The following is a 13,905-nucleotide window of genomic DNA, read 5'->3' on the forward strand; positions in this document are numbered from 1 at the left end:
ACAGAGTAACACACAGACATACAGACACAGACACACACTCACAGACACACACACAGTAACACAGAGACATACACACCAGTAAACACACCACACACCACACACACACACCACACACACACATAGACACAGACACACAATCTGAATGGGAAACACTACATACTTTTTTATATTTTGTCGTATTTCCTTACGACAGTAAGGAGGCCACTTGGCCCATCAAATCTATGCACTCTCACAGTAACAATCCCACCCTCCACTTATTTCTCTGTAACCATTCTCCTTCACGTCCATCAACCAACCCCCCCCCCCGCTCACCCCCCCCCCCATTTCCCTCACCACCCACAATTTACAGAAGCCAATTAACCTTCTAACCAACAGGTCATTGGGATGTGGGAAGAAACCCCTCCACAGGGAGAAGGTGCAAACTCCACACATTACCACTTACTGAGAACTTGGAGCATAGTTTTATTTTTCATTTTGACTGTTTATTTTATAGCAGCCCTGTCCAGAGACATCTGGCTTTGGTTTTAAGAAATGTGTATTTTGAGACCACCTTGTTGTGGGTGGAGGTGGGGGGACCATTAATGCAAAGAAAGATTAAAAAGGTAAAGGTTAGACAGGGATAATCACAGTATCATGCAATATAGGAAGAGGCCATTGGCCCGTTGTGTCCATGTCAGCTCTCTGAAAGGGTGCCATTGAGTTCCACTTCCCCACAGTTCAATGTTTTTCCTTTTGGGCCCTACTTAATTCAACAATACAAACTACAGCTGGTAATAAATAGCCGAAGGCAGATCAAACCAATTGCTACCAATCTGAAGTATTCTTTAGCAGTGCTGCTAGTGAACATTATAGTTTATCCTTATTATTAGTAAAATCGATCTAAAAAGCTCTGAGCCTAGAAATTGAATGGTGCCTTTTGAGTGTGGTGAACTCTTGGCGTGTGGCAGGCAACAAAGATTTTATTCAGAGGCTCACAGGTGGAAAGTTCAGCAGGGCAAGCAGCCCAAGGTGTCCTTCACTTACACCAGAAAGGCCTTTCATTTGCATGCTCCACCAGGGTAGAGCGCAGGAAGGAAATCAAATAAGGCTGGTGGCAGGTCATAGTGGAGTGGGGCCCAGTGGTGGTGGGTGTTGGAGGGAGAAATTAGGAATCAGTAGGAAGGAGGAATCAGAACAGTAGGTTAGTGGCATTGGGCCATGGATTGAAAAATAGGCCAAGGCAAAAGGTTGGCTGGTGGAGGGATCAGACTGGCAGGTTGATAGAGAGGTCAGGCTTTCAGCTTGGTGGAGGTTTCAGGTCAGGAATCAGAAGAGAGGTCTTATCGTTAGGATGGTAAAAGTGTTAGAACACTGAACATAGAACAGCACAGCACATGAACAGGCCCTTCAGCCCACGGTCTGTGCTGACCACAATGCCAAATTAAGCTAAAGTTATCTGCCAGCACATAATCCATATCCCTCCATTCCCTGTATGTCCATGTGCCTGTCTAAATACCTCTTAAATGCCACTATCATGTCTGCTTCCACCACCACCCCTGGAAGCATGTTCCAGGCACCTGCAGCTCTCTGTGTAAAAAAAAACCTTCCCTGCACACCCCCTTTAAACTTTCCCCCTTTCACTTTAAAGCTATGTCCTCTAGTATTTGACATTTCTACCTTGGGAAAAAGACTCTGACTCTCTACCCTAACTTTTCCTCGCATATTTTTATAAACCTCTATTGGGTCTCCCCTCAGCCTCCGAAGCTCCAGAGAAAACAATCCAAGTTTGTCCAACCTCTCCTTACAGTTAATATTCTCTAATCCAGGCAGCATCCTGGTGAACCTCTCCTTCACATCCTTCCTGTAATGGGGAAACCAGAACTACACATAAGGAGGATATGGCATAGCTCTTTCACAGCTTCTTTGTATCCTCAACTTGTTCAGTTGAATGGGTGATCTACAGGCTGTTCCTGGGGACACACACACAGACGGACATCAACTGCTGCTGGAAGGTCATCAACTCGGTGAAAGACGCCCTGTGGTCTGCCCGAAACTTATTGGTCTCCCAGCAGTGCGAGATGTCCGTAGGGGAATGCTGCCAGCTGGCACATTCCAGGCTGCTGGAGTAAGCGCTGAGGGACGCACTGAAGCTGGGTGCAGCCAACGCAAGGGCTCGGTGGGGAAGGACTACAATTTAGGGTTCTTCTGCCACTGGAGAGAGAGGGCCAGGGTCAGGCGAGGAAGCCCCTTAAATATTGTAAAGATGGAATTGGGCTAGCACCCCAGGGAGCCACACGAGTGGCATCGGTGCTGTGGTTTTTTAATAAAAATGTAAAACTACTGATGGATCCGCACACGAATGTAAAGGTTTGCACTGTTTTATTGTTGTATATAGTTTGTTTTTTTATGATGAATAAAGTTTATTTTGGAATTGTAAAAAAATAGGTGGAGCAAAGGGAGAAATTTACACATAATGCTGCAGGCTGGGCAAAGGTAGGCTGCTGAGGGTCAGTCTGGAGAATGTGGTAGGGAGTTGATAGATTAATAGTGAAGTAGTCAGCTGAGTATCACAAACCGAGTAGTTGCCAATGTCAGTAATGGAGAGACGAGGCGCTAGCAAGATGGGGAAGTTCGGCAGGCTTATGGAAGAGCTGGTTAAGGACATTATCTGAACAGCAGCTGTCTGGGGCAGACATATCTGAGGCAGATTTCATGGACTTCCTTCAGGCAATGCTGAAAGAGGCCTCAAATAATTTGAAGACCTTCTACATGATTGCCCCTTGCCTGCTATGTGCCAGGCATGGGTTAACAGAAGTTCTTGAAATGACATTCATGAGTGCACTGCTCGCTTTGGCTACTTCAACCCATGTCTACACTCAACCAATCAGATGGTTGTTAGCAGATCAGAAGCTTGGAGAACTTGGAAGGAAAATTACGGTCCTCATGATACTTGCAGTTAGCCTGTGATTTACATTTTACTTTTCAATAAACATAGTGCTACGCAAACTAATTTCAACACACTTATTCCATATTTTACTTAATTTTTAATGTACTGGTTAGTCATGTCAGACCTCGTGTAGAACTATGTGTCCTATAACTATCAGCTTTAATGTATATTTTTCCCTATTAAAATGTCTTTATTGTGCATAGTCCTGTAGCTGCAGAGGGCGTATTTTTTCAATGCAAGAGTTCTCAATGACTACTCCCTTTCAACATAATATTCTTTCATGTATCCAAGAACTTATTTCCCACAGAGTCCAACATGTTTTTTGTTTTTGGATTTTGCATTCTTCTTTGATTTTGTCTGGAAGTTAAGATTTCATTCCCTAGACCCATGAGGCTGCACACCCCAGCAAAAGTCTCCATAGACATTGTTCTCTGCTGTGTTTTGCAGAGTAGGTGGTTGCAGTGCAAGGATGAGGTAGCAGACAGGTGAAGAGAAAGAGCAGAATCAACAAGTGGCAGGAAATGGAAGGTGAAGAAGAGGAAGTAAAGAAGAGAAAGCAGATTTGGAGCCAGGAAACAGCAGGCACTAAATGAGAACCTCTTCTGTTAAATTTTACACATCTAAGCCATGCAGACTGATCCCTTCCAATGAGACAGCACCTAGTTGCTCAACATAAGCTTTCTTATATATTTCCCTCCACTGTGACTTGAGCACCATGTTTGTCCATATCCGCATCTGCCTTCTACCAAACGCTGACATCATCATGCTTCCTCACAGATCACCCTGTAAGATTTCCTTTCCCCTTGTACTTAATGCTGTTCTATAGATCTGCATTACTGACATCTTGCTTTTACCTTGCTTATGTACAATCATAATTCTCATGAACTAAGTCAAAGTGTTAGTTTTAAATTGAACTAATCGCTGGCATTATGATGTGTTTCACCTTTCTGAGTGAAGTGATTTACACAGTGAGCATTCCTGGCAAATGCCAGTAAGAAACAATTCAGTTAAAAAGCTGTAATTAATTTCAGAACAAGTCACTTCTAGCCACACCACATATGAGATTATCAGTTTCTTATCACAGCAGATGTGGGACAGTCGATGGAAACTGTTTTACTACTAACATGAATGCAGTTGGGAGAGTGCCCAAATTTTTACAAGATGACACTGAGTAGGTTGGAATGTAGGTTTATGTTCAAACGTCCCCGTGTACCAGTTTTAATATGTCTTGGATTGTTAAGCAGAAGACAGAGAACTGGAAGACAAGTCGTTATAGCTAAGAGTTACTGTATATAACTAAGAGTTAGTTTCCTTCAGTAAATAATCCACTCAACTCAAATTGTCCGCAGTACAGAATGTCTTGAAAGGACAGTAATAATAGTAATAATCATAAAGACTATCCTATTTGATGGTAAAGCATTACTGATATGCAGTTTTAAAATCTAGTATTAAATATTTTAAAATACTTGTAAAAAGCACAGGACCTTACTCTAATTGTGTGTGTATGCATTCGATTGAATTCAACGTTATTCACAGGTTATTGTGCATCTTCATAACCATCACCTCAGAAGCAGAGAGAACCTGATGAATAAATGTAAGTGGGAATCCTATGGTGAAATTAAGACTCCATTTCCATGCTGAATTAAGGACAGTGCCCAAATTGCCTCTTCCTACACCACTTCTGCCCCTAACCCCCCCTTACCTGATCTCTCCTATCCTTCCACTTCCTCATCTCACTCCTACCCCCTTCCTTCACTCTCAACACAAAGCTCCACAATACAAGCATTTGGGAACTGTCTCAATAGAACTAGGAGCATGTCACACTAATCTGGTATTGGTATTGGTTTATTATTGTCACTTGTACCGAGGTACAGTGAAAAACTTGTCTTGCATACCGTTCATACAGATCAATTCATTACACAGATGCATTGAATTAGTACAGAGTGCATTGAGGTAGTACAGGTAAAAACAGTACATAGTAAAGTGTCACAGCTACAGGGAAGTGCATTGCAGATAGACAGTAAGGTGCAAGGTCATAACAAGGAAGATTGTGAGGTTAAGAGTCCATCTCAACATATAAAAGAACCGTTCAATAGTCTTATCACAGTGGGATAGAAGCTGTCCTTGAGCCCGGTGGTATGTGCCCTCAGGATCCTGTATCTTTTGCCTGATGGGAGAGGAGAGAGGAGAGAATGACCTGGGTGGGTGTGGTCTTTGATTATGTTGGCTGCTTCACCAAGGCAGCGAGAGGTAAAGACAGAATCCGTGGAGGGGAGGCTGGTTTCCATGACACGCTGGGCTATGTCCACAACTCTCTGCAGTTTCTTGAGGTCCTGGACAGAGCAGTTGCCATACCAAACCATGATGCATCCAGATAGGATGCTTTCTATGGTGCATCAATAAAAGTTGGTGAGTGTCAAAGGGGACATACCAAATTTCTTTAGCATCCTGAGGAAGTAGAGGCGCTGGTGAACTTTCTTGGCTGTGGCGTCTACATGGTTGGACCAGGACAGGCTATTGGTGATGTTCGCTCCTCGGAACTTGAAGCTCTCAACCCTCTCGATCTCAGCACCATTGATGTAGACAGGTGCATGTACACCGCCCCCTTTCCTGAAGTCAATGACCAGCTCTTTTGTTTTGTTGACATTGAGGGAAAGGATGTTGTCATGACACCATGTCACTAAGCTCTCTATCTCCTTCCTGTACACTGACTCATCATTATTTGAGGTATGACCTACTACAGTGGTATCATCTGCAAACTTGTTGATGGAGTTAGAGCAGAATCTAGCCATGCAGTCATGAGTATATAGGGAGTAGAGTAGAGGGCTGAGGACGCAGCCTTGTGGGGCACCAGTATTGAGAGTAATTGTGCTGGAGGTATTGCTGCCTATCCTCACTGATTGCGGCTGTTTAAAGGAATACTCCAGTAACTGGGGAGCTTCAGAATTGACCGCAGGTTGTTCACACACCTTCCAAAGTCCACAGAGTGTGCTAAAGCTAACAAGAATTGTTTTCTCCAGTACTCAGTTGATGAGATACCCTTTCCATAAGTGCCTCAGTCATGATCTCACCAGCAACATTCCATTATGGGAAGCATTATTTTGGGGATGGATGGTAGGGTCTTCAGAAATAGTATATTCTACCTGGACTTCTCTGGTGAACAGGCTCAGGTTTTTCAAAGCAAGTCATCTCTGCGATGCATGACATTCTACAGGAAGACCTTCAGCCAGATTCTAGTGCTTGGACTGCTCTCTCCATGGAGCTGGAGGTCAAAGTCAAGTTAACTCTTATCTTACTCACCACAGGATCTTTCCAAGCAGCTGCTGCAGATTTCTGCCACGTCTTCCAATTTGCTGCTCATACAGATCAGAGGCCACCCAGGCAGTGTATTTGCAATGAAATGATTTCATCTAACATCTGTGGAAAAAGGAGACAGCACTAATGTTTCAGGTTAAAGATCCTCCATCAGAATTGAGAAAGGGAGAAAACGAGTTAGTTTAAGTTGCGGAGAGGGTGGGAGGGGGATGGATTGGACAAAGGGAATATCTCTGATGCAGTGAGGCCAGGATTGCCATGATGATAAGGTGGTGATGAAGCCATCCTGTTGCTAGATTAATGAAGGCCATTAAAGAGAGAGGGGAATAAACAAAGGGACGTGTAAAGCCATGAAATGCTGTCGGAGCTGTAGGAAATGCCCAGCATTAGTGGAGAGAAAAAAACTGAGATATGTTACAGATGGATAGACTAGAGCAGAACTGGCTGGTTCTGGCACAGAGACAGTGAATTGTCTGTTCACTTCAGTATTTCATACAGAAGGCTGCAACATGCCCAAATGGAAGGTGAGATGCTGTTCCCCAAGCTTTCACTGGACTTCATCAGAACAGTGCATGAGACCACAGACAGCTTCACCTCTGCATTGCCTCTGTTGTAAAGTATATCCATCTTTCTCATATTCTCTTCAGAGATTGAAGCTTGTAGCCCTGATGTGATCTGAATAAAAAGACTGCAATCAGTGAAGGAATGTGGTTTCAAGTATCTTGAGCACTGAAAACAGCCTAGTAGATAATCTGGACAAGCAAGACACAAGAGACTACAGGTGCTGGTACCTGGAGCAACGAACAAGATACTGGGGGAACTCAGCAAGTCAAACAGCATCTACGGAGCGAAATGGATAGTCAATGTTTTGGGTCGGGACCCTTCATCTGGACTTGGTGTCCAAATAAAGGGTCTTGACCAGTTCAGATGAAGGGTCACGATCCGAAACATCAACTGTCCATTTCCCTCCACAGTTGTTGCCTGACCCGCTGAGCTTCTCCAGCATTTCTTCATTACTCTGGACAGGACATCAGTGTCAGAATGGAAGCCATTTAATTGATGTGTCTGTAGTTTTTTTGAGACTGTTCAATGAACGTTATTGATTGTACCCTAAAGCACCAATATCTCTGGTAAGGGAACAAGTGTCTGTACCTTGTGATGCTACTAGTTATGTAAGTGACGCAGGGAAAACATTAAATGCAAGTGAATTTCCTGATGGGTTGGATTTTTTCCCAGAAATGATTGCTAGCATGAACTAATCTAAATTGAATTGCTTTAGTGCACCTAATCTCACAACACTAGCTTACCAATCAGTATACCCTATCACTCCTTACTTTGGTAATACCATTCAGTAAATGACTACGTTGAGAAGTTACAAAGATGAGAATGACTACAGGCCTACTTCCAAATCCATCACAACTCAAGGGAAATACAAATATAAACCACAGAATTCCAAAGCAGCAAATAGCTTTATGTTCACTCCATTATAATGAATTCCTTATTCAAAACTATCAATTAAATATATAGTTGCCATCCAAGCAGAAAATATTACCCAATTATTTCCATTTTCCTTGCTCTGTACATTGGATATTGTGAGCATATGTTAGACATCTTCTGCATATAAATTCTTATAAGCGAGCAAATATATTCAGCATGATGAAAGGGCTTAAGTAATTTGGTTTTAACATTGAAGAAGAAATAGAAAGAGAAGATACATTATTCCAGATACTTTTTTAATGAGCAGCCTGTCGACATCTTAATCTAAAAGTAATGTTCCTCAGCAGAGTACCTATATGCCTTTTGGATATGTGAGAAGCAGCATCAAGTTTGGCAGAAGGAAAGGAGGCAAAGGACTGGGCAAAGTGCTTCACAATAACATCCAGCAGTCATCTACTGCCTGGTTCAATCTCAGGTCTGATCTACAAGGAAACTGATGGGTAGCAGTGATCACCATCCTTCTGAACTACCAACAACAGGCATCTCACTGCACTGGAGAGCTACCACTAGTACTATCTCCACAAAATCCTCCAAATCTTTTGGCAGGTAGGTGAATTGAAATGGGAGAGAACACTGATACTGGTGCCCCTACCCTGCCAGTGGATTTGGAGGCTGCATTTACACTGAGCCAGCTCTGATGGGCAGACCACATCATCATTAGACTCCTGAGCAGCCAATATATTTTGAACTCTATCATTGAAAGTGATTACCAATGGACGGAGGAAAATCTTCAAGGATGTTCTTAAAGCCTCCATGAAAAGATATTACATTCCCTCCAACCCATGATTCCAGGAATCCTGGCCTATGACTGATCAAAATGAAGACATATCCAAGATCTCATTGAGTCTATGGATCCCACATAGGATTCTAAAGCCACCATATAACCCACAGAAGTGGACATAACTCATTCTCAACACCAAGGAACTGCCTCAGAGGAAGATGAGCTAAATTTGCTCTATAGGCTAATGAAATTATTTTGTTAGTTGTTAAAAACGGTGATACAAAGAACCAAAAATAAAAGCAATTGTATCTTCTTCCTCCTTCAATCTATCCTCAGCAACTGTCTGCAATTGAACACCAACCATGGAACTCATGAGGATTTACACTGAGTGATTGACATTGCCATTGGATGGAGGAATTAGTGGTACAAAGCTAATTGGGAAATTAAGCTATGAGAATTATGTGGATCAATGGAGAGGTTAAGTTGATGGCCAAGCATTCAGCCAATGGAGTATGATGTGAATAATAAAAATATCCACATGAATAGGGGATTTTTTAGAAAAGAGTTGTCTATTTTTAAAGATTATAGTTTTAAGGTGAGAGGGAGGAGGTTAAAAGGGGATCTGAGGGATAACTTTTTCACACAAAAAGTAGTTGGGTATCTGGAATGAGCTGCCAAAGGAGGTGGTGGAGGCAGGAACAGTAATACTATTTAAGAGGAATCTGGACAGATACTTGGATGAGCAGGGCATAGAGTGATATGGAACTAATGCAGGCAAGTGGGGTTAGTATAGATAGGCATGATAGTCATTGTAGATACAGTGAACCAAAGGGCCTGTTTCTATGCTGTACTACTCTATGACTCCATGAGAAATAGCAACAGGGTTAGTAAGGAATCCTACAAAAATGATAGAAATCTAACATACAACAAGCAATTAAGGACCCAAATGTTGGCCTTTATCACAAAGAGGTTTGATTAGAAAAGCAGGAGGATACTGAACACATCAAGTCCACACCAGTTTCAAGACTCCAAGATTATACCACATGAGGTTCAAGATGTTGAGTGCTGTAGAAGAGGCTTCACGTTGGCAAACACACACAAGGCCATTTCCCCACAATCTCTCGCAATTGCAGTGAGCAGAAATTGTGAAGGAGTTGTTTTGAGCAGGTGACTGGGAGTAGGTGAGTGGGGAAGCTGTTATAGTGGTGGGAGAGGACCAAGGTAGGGAGAGGTGTTTGTGAGTTGCTGGGGAAATAATTGGGAGGCTGAGAAGATGAGGAAAATTTCAGGATGTTGGGATGGTGTGCAACCAAGGAACTGACTGGGGCAGGAGAGAGGAGCCTCTGGAGGTGATATGGGAGACCAGGGGGAAGTTCAAGGAGGGATTTGAGGAGCTTTAAGGATATTGACAGAAAATTATGGGAGCTGGGGGATTTGTAGCAATCACAAAGAAGAGGAAGGAAAACAGAACACAAGGAGGATCAAATCCTCCTAATTCACAACAGTAGTCTGGTATGGTCATGACTTTTAAGCATCCAGTTAACAAATATTTCCATGTTTGAGCATTCTTTTTGCAAACCTTTTATAGGCAATAGAATTTTGTGTAAGTAACATCAATTGAGTCTGTGTCCTGATCAATACCCCAAGGTTTCTATGTGTATGTGTGTCATACACATAGAAACAACTATCCAAAAGTGGTAGGTTTGATTAGAAAAGCAGGAGGATACTGAACACACCAAGTCCACACCAGGTTCAAGGCTCCAAGATTATACCACATGAGGTTCAAGATGTTGAGTGCTGTAGAAGAGGCTTCACATTGGCAAACACACACAAGGCCATTTCCCCACAATCTCTATCTCATACACAAACTTATCAAACCCAGAACAACTATCCAGAAGTGCATTGCATGTGCATAAAATAACAAATAAAAATGTTGTGCTTTTGAGAGAATCACTAGGTCACGAAGGCTTGGTGAGACTTTATGGAGTATGACCTATTATTTAGGCCTCTTTACCTCAGGTATCGAGCAAACCTTTGGTGAACCTTGAGATGTGTCATTTTTCTTTGAGAAGAGATTGAATAAATGTGTTTACATTCTCTGGAGTTTAGGAGAATGATAGGTAATCACATGAAAACATAAAATTCTTAGGGGGCTTGACAGAATAGATGTTGAGAGGCTGAAGAGGGGTGTGGTGATTTCTTCTGTCAGAGGGTAGTGAATCTCTAACATTTTCTGACCAAGAGGGTGGTGGAGACCATAATCAGAAATATTTAAGGTTGAGATAGATAAATATTTGACAGATCGAGGAACTGAGGATTATGGGGAACTTGCACAGAGAAGTTGAGGCCAGCCGTGATCATACTGAATGGTGGCGCAGGCTTGAGGGGCTTGGTGGCCAACTCCTGCTCCTATTTTATTGCATTGGCATGTTCAAAACTAGGGCCATTGTGTGAAAACGGATTGCTACTTAACAATCTGAAGTCTGAAATAAAGAATTACTTCTTTACTTGGAAAATTGTGAATCTTTGGAATTCTCCATCTCAGGGAGCTCATTCAATTTTTGGGTTGTAAGAGATTCATGGGATGTTGAGCAAGGGGGGAGAATGCTGAGCTGAGGTAAAAAAAAACATGACTATAATGTACATCCTTGTGTTCATATTTCTTAGAGGTCATTTAGCCCATTGAGTTCTGGCTCTCAATGCAACGCCATCAATCCCATTTCTTTCCACGTAAACTACCTCCATTAACTCCACTTTGATTCTGTTCTCACCCACCAACACTCGGGGTAATTTACAGTGGCCAATCAATCTATCAACCTGCATGTCTTTGGGATATGGGGGGAAACTAGAGCATCTGGGGGAAAGCCATGCGGCCACAGGGAGAATGTGCAAATTCCACACTAACAGCAGCAAAGAATATCACTTGAAGCTTTTGTTGGACTGCCACAATGCCGCCAAATGCTCCTGCTCCTATTTTGTACCTTCTCGTATTCAAGGACATTTGTGAACTAGATGGGATTTTGGCAATTTTATCCTCATTTTTAATTGAATTTAAATTTCACAATTGCCGTGTTGGGATTTGAATTCATTTCTTCGGATCATTAGTCGAGGTCTGTTGATTACCAGTCTGGTAATATAGCAATTATGCCTCGATATGTAACAGTCCTGGTGGTATCTCAGCATGTTGTTTTTTTGCTGATGTGGTCCCTGGCCAGAAATTCACTCTCCTGAGGTTAAGTCTACTTTGTCACTGCATCTGGATAAGATGGTGAATTGCAGCTTTATGATTGTTTCTGCACACTCCAGGTTCTTCACTCCCAAGGAAATGGATATACATGAAGCTGAGATGCTGATTAAATAGCAGAACAAAAATGAGTTGCTGAATCGTCTACTCTTACTTCTGTGTTCCCATAATTACTCCATCAATAACAGAGGGCTGACACAAGAAAGTAAAAGAATATGCCATGAAGTTATTAAACCTCATACTATTGAATGGCAACAGCAGAAGATTATGCATTTTATTACTCAGTTATGCCCACTACATGCCCAATGGAAAATCAATCAATCTTCATATATCTATATGGGGCTTTTCATACAGTAAATCCATCGAAGGAGAATTGCCATCAAAACTGACAGTCACATATCAGGGCAGATGATCATATGTTTGTTAAAAGAAATAGGTTTGAAACTGTTTCTTAAATGAAGATAGAGAGGTGGTGTGTTGGGGAGGTTTGGGGAGGGAATTCTAGAGATTAGGGCCTTGTCAACCAGAGGCACAATGGAGGGATTGAACCTGTGGATGTAGACGAGGCCAGAAATTGTGTAGCAAGTTACAAGTTGTTAACATCAGGACACAAGGTGTTAACATCAGGAAACAAGGAAAAGAATGTCAAAATGCTGATGAAGTGTTTCTCTCAGAGGGTGGTGAGCTCTGGAATTCTCTACCCTGGAGAGGTGTGGAGACTGGACCAATGGGGGTGGGCATGGTAGTGTAGCAGTTAGTGTAACGTTTTACAGCGTCAGCGACCTGGGTTCAAATCCGGCCGCTGTCTGTAAGGAGTTTGTATGTTCTCCCCATGTCTGCGTGGGTTTCCTCTGGGTGCTCCAGTTTCCTCCCACATTCCAAAGACGTATGGGTTAGGAAGTTGTGGGCATGCTATGTTGGCGCCGGAAGCGTGGCGACACTTGCGTGCTGCCTCCAGAACACTCTACGCAAAAAGATGTATTTCACTGTGTGTTTTGATGTACATGTGACTAATAAAGATATCTTATCTTATACTTGAAGAGGGAGTAGGTACATTTTTGAAAGATCAGTGAATTGAGGGATATGGGGAACAGACACGAAGAGGAGGCGGCCTGGGGCTGATCAGCCATGATCATAATGAAGGCAGGCATGCTTGAGGGGCTGAGTGGCCCTCTCCTGCTCCTATTAATATGTTCTTGTGTTTCATCATCCTACCTCTGGTTCTTCTGTCAGTCGTCTTAAATCTCCGACTAGTAAATGGCTGTTCTCTGACTGAAAACTGTTGCTCCTTATTTCCTCTATCAAATCATTCGTGATTTTGAACATGTCTATCGAATCTCTCTCAACCATCTTGGCAACAAGCAGGGAAAAAACTTCTAGTAATTGTTTGAGAAGGGGACCATTCAGTTATTGCTGCCTTGGCTGGCTATTGTATTGTTCCCATATGCAGTCTATAGTTTATGATATAGAGAACAAGATTAATTTATCCAGAAAACCAGTTGCCTGGAAATACAAATATGTAACTCTTCAAATCAGGGTGATTTAAAATAAATCTATGGGTTGAGAAAAAGTTTCATGATTAAAGTGCAGATCATTATTTTGTTTGGAAATAGCATTCAACTTCACTTGTCTTCTTATATTTTGGCTAGTTCCATACTAATTCCATGGAGACAAATCTTGTACAAAATATTTGACTGGAGCCATAAATGGAAGAATGACTTCCATTTATGCTTTGTGTTTCACAACCTCAGGATGCCTCAAAGCAATTTTGAACTGTGGTTACTGTTATAATGTCGGAAGCGCGGCAGTGAAATTGCCTTCAGTAATCTCCCATAACCGGCACTGTGATAAGTGGCCCAATGATCACTTTTAGTGACAGGTAAATATTAGCCAGGACACCATAGGAAACCTTATTCTCATCATGAGAATGCTCATAAGGTCTTGATTTTATGTTTCATCTGAAAAATGCCAACTCTGACATTGCAGAGCTCCCTCGGTATTGTACTGGAGTCTCAGCTTAGAGTTGCATGCTCACGTCAGTAGAGTGGGACATGAAACCGCAACCTTCTGACAGAAGTGGGTTATGACCATTTGTAGACAGCTGACCTATAGCAAGGCCCTCTACTGTCCCTTTCATCAATGAGACCGAACTGTTGTTTAATACCTTTTATTCAGAAATCAAAACCTTGAAACTCAACTTTA

This window comes from Pristis pectinata, chromosome 22 (assembly GCF_009764475.1).
Source record: "Pristis pectinata isolate sPriPec2 chromosome 22, sPriPec2.1.pri, whole genome shotgun sequence".
Classification (NCBI taxonomy): domain Eukaryota; kingdom Metazoa; phylum Chordata; class Chondrichthyes; order Rhinopristiformes; family Pristidae; genus Pristis; species Pristis pectinata.